Raw genomic sequence first — 6,000 nt, forward strand, 5'->3', positions numbered from 1 at the left:
GCGAGATTAGCTATTGCAAATGTGAAATGCCGGTATATTAATAACCGGTGTGACCACCAGAATGTTGAATGAAAGCAAACAGACGTGCATGCATTTTATTGTACAGGTGCCGGACGTCAGTTCGTGAGTGCGAGTTTGTATCTGTTGCACTTGGTCGGTCAATACAGCGAGGGTTATTGTTGATTGTGGATGACTGTGAATTTGTCATCTGATGATGTCCCATACGTACTCCAGCAGACCAAGTCGACATGTCGACGCTCTGTAGAGTATGTTGGTTTAGAACAGATTTAGTTGCGTGACCGTTGTCCTGCTGGAAAACACCCCCTGGGATGCTGTTTATGAGTGGGAAGACAACTGGCATACAAATTTTCAGACTCGAGGTGTAGGTCCAATGTGACTAGGCCGCAGCCAGGTTGGTAGCAGGTCCTCCATTGGCTCCTTCTAATGAACACATGGCCATCCCGGCCACCGAGACAGAAGAAGCTTTCATTAGGAAACACAACAGACTTCCACCATGCCCTCTAATGAGCACTCGCTTGTCATCACTGGAGTCGCAAATGGCAGTGATTTGGGGTCAGTGGAAAGCACGCTACCGGGCGCCTGGCTCGGAGCTGTCCTTGAAGAAGCCGATTTTTAACAGTGTGTTATGTCTCTGTGCTGCTAACTGCTGCTCAGATTGCTGCAGCAGGTGCAGTATGATGCGCTAGAGTCATACGCTGAACACGATGGTCTTCCCTCTCGGTAATTCCACGTACGCTTTCGAGACTAATGCTGCCACCAATCATGTACGCTGGCTACATTCCTGCCACGTCTTTCTGCAGTATCACAGAAAGAGGATACAGCTTCTCGTAGCCCCTTTACACGATCTTGTTAAAATTCAATGAGGTGTTGATAGGAGTTGTTATGCCGGAGCCAAGGTAGCCTCTGAGGGCCGGCAACCCATATTACAGCACAGAGGACGGGGTTGACTATGTCCAATGCCTACCAAAAGCACCATGGTAAACAGCGGCTATTTACATGCAAGATAAGGGAAACAGACATTCCGAGCACTACTTCCTGCAGGGGGAGCTCGAGCCACGGCCTGCAGGAAATATCACTACGCCAAAACCTATTAGAGGCAAGAACCAGCCCCAAACTTCAGTTCACTTCGGATGCCGACCTCGTGGACTTCGACTGCTGAAGATTACGTCTTCGTCTCTGTATTGGACTTTTACTAGTATGTGTGTGTTACCACAAATCTTTGTGAAGAATTTCGAATTTTCAGTCACAACAGGAGTAATATCGTGTTTTCTGCTTAGAGACATTCTTGAGTTACATCAGCTCACCACCTTCAATCTCAAAGGTAACTAAAGACCACGACCGTTATACTGTGTACTATAGCGAACCTGATTTGCATCCTCATAGCGGCGCTGCTACCTTGTGGGACTTCCTTCGTTATATCTCCCCTTTCGGATTTATTTGAATTATTAAGCACAACCATTTACATTCTTTTTGTTAAACGTGATTAAAGGCCGTTCTGTGTAAAGCCATCAATTCCATGAAATATGTAAACTGATGGGGATGACTGCTATCAGCTGCGGCGGGACATTAAGAGGAATCAACGGCGACGAGCGAATAATGTGTACCCGACCGGGATACGAACCCGGGATCTGCTGCTTAATAGGCAGATGCAGTAACCACTGCGCCATCTGTGACACAGTGTTATCAGAACTGCACGGACTATCTCGGTAGGCCACACGGCAGATCCACACTCACACCGAGCACCACCTATCAGCATTCGCTAGTCGCCGCTGATTCCGCTTAATGTCCCGCTGCAGTTGATAGCAGTCATCGCCATCAATTTACATATAGTACTGGGTGCACAAAAAGTCAGTATAAATCTGAAAACTAAAAAAATCACGGACTAATGTAGATAGAGAGGTACAAATTGACACACATGCTTGGAATGACATGGGGTTTTATTAGAACCAAAAAAATACAAAAGTTCAAAAAATGTCCGAGAGATGGCGCTTCATCTGATCAGAATAGCAATAATTAGCATAACAAAGTAAGCAAAGCAAATATGATGTTCTTTACAGGAAATGCTCAATATGTCCACCATCATTCCTCAACAATAGCTGTAGTCGAGGAATAATGTTGTGAACAGCACTGTAAAGCATGTCCGAAGTTATGGTGAGGTATTGGCGTCGGATGTTGTCTTTCAGCATCCCTAGAGGTGTCGGTCAATAACGATACACTTGCGACTTCAGGTAACCCCAAAGCCGATAATCGCACGGACTGAGGTCTGGGGACCTGGGAGGCCGAGCATGACAAAAGTGGCGGCTGAGCACACGATCATCACCAAACGACGCGCGCAAGAGATCTTTCACGCGTCTAGCAATATGGAGTGGAGCGCCATCCTGCATAAACATCGTACGTTCCAGCAGGTGTTTATCAGCCAGGCTGGGGATGATGCGATTCTGTAACATATCGGCGTACCTCTCACCCGTCACGGTAGCAGTTACAAAACAAGAATCACGCATTTCCTTGAAGAAAAAAGGCCAAATAACGGTAGATGTGGTAAATACAACCCATACCATGACATTCTCGTAGTGCAATGGAGTTTCCGTGACAGTTCTAGGATTTTCGGTAGCCCAAATTCTGCAGTTGTGGGCTTTGACAGACTCTCGGAGCGTGAAATGAGCTTCGTCGGTCCACAACACGTTACTCAACCAATAGTCATCTTCCGCCATCTTTTGAAACGCCACATCGCAAATGCCCTCCGCTTCATTAAATCGAACAGTTCATGATGCCGGTGGATTTTGTACGGATAGCATCGGAGGGTACGTCTAAGTGCCAACCAAACAGTAGTGTATGGAATATGGAATGCCGGTGCGACGTGCGACTGCCCGCGCGCTGACTTCCCCATGCGTAGACGAACCCGCTACAGTCTCCATTTCTTCCTGCACTGTCTCAGCAGCATTAAACTTGTGCTCCGTCGGCCACTACGGGGTCTATCGTCTAAACAACCCGTGGCTTCGAACTTCGAAAACATTCTCGCCACAGCTGCATTTGTGAACGGACCTTTACCCGTTCGAATCTTCTTCCTATGGCGATAGGATCGTAACGCTGAACTAGCACATTCCCCATTCCGATAATACAGCTTCACTAAAAGCGCCTTTTCTGGTAACGTCAACATGCTGCGACTGCTGGCGCATCTGATTCTCTCTCTGTTTTTTTTTTTCTTTATTGTTATTTTAAACCTGTACAACAGGCAGGCTGTCAGCAGCATTCTACGCTGCTCTTCAGCCATAGGATACACAATGAGAAAAAACACTGAGAAGACACATAAGGTACAGAACGGTGGGCAATAAAACAGTAAACACATAAAGACAAACACGGAGCCGTTCACACCCGCCGATAATCCACACTGCAAACTGTTGATATGACGCACAAACACTGAAGAAGACGATGGCACTGGTGAACGATGGAGTGTGACGGTGCACACTGAACACTAAACATGACGGCACACACGAGACACTGACGGCGGTGATCTCCAGCGCGCGAATGTCCACTTAGCGTGTGCGAGTCCGGGGACCTGCCAAGAGGGGAACAGGGGTGAGGTGGGGGAGAGGGGAGAACTAGGATGCCAATGGCTCAGGATATGGGGGCAGGAGGAGAGGGACAGAGGAGGGGAAGCCCGGGGGAGGAGTGGGGAGAAATGGAGGAGGGAGGGAAAAGGGACAGAAGGGAGGGAGGGTGGCCAGAGGAGCAAGCACAGGAGGAGGGTGGGAGGATCAAAGCTGGTAGGAGGGGTAGATGGAGGGGAAGAGGGCATCATCAGGGAGAGGGAGCTGGCGGAAGCCACCTTGGTAAGGAGGGTGGAGAGATGGAGACCTGGTGGGACGTGCGAATACAGGCGCGGCAGCAGGCGGGGGTGGGAGAGGATTGGGGAGACGAGCTGATGAGGAGGATTGAGTTTACGGGAGGTGTACAGGATCCGTATCCTTTCAAGGAAAAGGAGGAGGTGGGGGAAGGGGATGAGATCGTACAGGATCCACGTGGGGGGGGGGGGAGACGGATGCGATAGGCGAGGCGGAGAGCATGACGTTGAAGGATTTGGAGGGATTTATAAAAGGTAGGGGGGGCGGAGATCCAAGCCGGATGGGCATAACAAAGGATAGGGCGGATGAGGGATTTATAGGTGTGGAGGATGGTGAAGGGGTCCAGACCCCACGTACGGCCGGAGAGGAGCTTGAGGAGACTGAGTCGGGAGCGTGCCTTGGCTTGCATTGTCCGGAGGTGGGGAGTCCAGGAGAGGCGACGGTCGAGGGTGACGCCAAGGTACTTAAGGGTGGGAGTGAGGGCGATAGGATGGCCATAGATGGTGAGATAGAAATCAAGGAGGCGGAAGGAAGGGGTGGTTTTCCCTACAATGATCGCCTGGGTATTGGAGGGATTGACCTTGAGCAACCACTGGTTGCACCAAGCGGTTTCTCTCTCTCTCATTACAGCTCCTTTTATACACGATTGTCATGCGCAGTCACTGACGTTTTGCTGTTTTGCTGTCCAGCGCCATCTGTCGAACATTTTGTGAACTTTTTGGTTCTAATAAAACCCCATGTCATTCCAAGCATGTGTGTCAATTTTTACCTCTGTATCTACATTATTAAGTGGTTTATTAAGTTTTCAAATCTATACTGACTTTTTGATCACTCGGTATTTCACAGCTTGTCTTTGGAAGGAACAGACACCATGCATTCAAATAATTCCATGAAAGTTAAATTCATCAAAGAGAGTAACATAACTTACATGCTGTGAAACGCCTTGGAAAGATCACAAAAAATTACCAGTTGGTGATATTTCATTATTTAAGGCTTGCAATATTTTGCTAGGCGTTCGAAACTGTTTCCCCAGGTTAGGGAAATTTTATGCATTGCTGTTCGGGGAAGCGGCAGTGTTGGAGACATTACCGAGACCACTAAGTCAGCGGAGGGCCCTGGGCGGCCTTGTATGCCGGCCAGTTGCAGCGGGGCAGCCGGTGGCGCAGCTGCGGTGCCATCCCGCGTAATGAGAGGACGCGGCCATCGGGACACAGTCCGCCCTGCGCCCCCCCCCCCCCCTTCCCCATCCCCACGCGACGAGGCCGAGATTTAGCGGCCGCCTGAAATACTGTGACGTGGAGCGGCCGGGCCCGGGACGCGGGCTTTAATCAGGTTTCCCGGAGTAATGGCGACAAGACATTTCTCCTCGGCCCGGCCCGGCCCGGCAGCCCCGTAAAGCACGATCTGGCGCGGCGACGCCCTGCTGCGCCGTGCGGCTGCACTGCTGCTAACAGCGGCGTCCCGCGTGCAGCGCTGCCGGGGCTTATTCTCGCGACGCACAGTAACAGCCTAATCACGTGGCGCCCGGCCGAGCCGCCCCCCTTCCTGTTGTTGACATACCACAGAGGCCGGGACTGTCAATCACATGTGCTTCACAAGAAGGACAAGGCAAGTTCCATAACCACATTTTACAGATGTTTGTTATTCCAGTCTTTGATCACAATATCAATTCTTTTGGCGATGACCGGTTTCAGTTCGTAATGACCTTCCTCAGATCTTTTCTACATCATGTCCTAAAGTGATAAGGCCATAATGGCATCGTCAAAACATATAAAGATAATCAGCACAGCATCGTCACATAGATCAAAAATAAGGTGTAGAATAGGCCACCTTATTTTTTATCTATGTGACGATGCTGTGCTGATTATATTTACATGTTTTGACAATGCCATTACGGCCTTTTCACTTTAGGACATTGTGTAGAAAAGATCTGAGGATGGTCATTACGGACTGAAACCGGTCGTTGTCAAAAGAACTGATATTGTGATCAAAGACTGGAATAAAAAACATTTGAGAGTATTGGATCACTGTTCGTAAAGCGACTATGTCACAGCTGGTGAAACATTTCACAGAAACGTCGCTCAGTCGAAGAGGAATCAGAAGTGGCTAACACACGTCTCCGACTATCCGTAGATAC

The sequence above is a fragment of the Schistocerca nitens genome, chromosome 1, assembly GCF_023898315.1.
Source record: "Schistocerca nitens isolate TAMUIC-IGC-003100 chromosome 1, iqSchNite1.1, whole genome shotgun sequence".
Classification (NCBI taxonomy): domain Eukaryota; kingdom Metazoa; phylum Arthropoda; class Insecta; order Orthoptera; family Acrididae; genus Schistocerca; species Schistocerca nitens.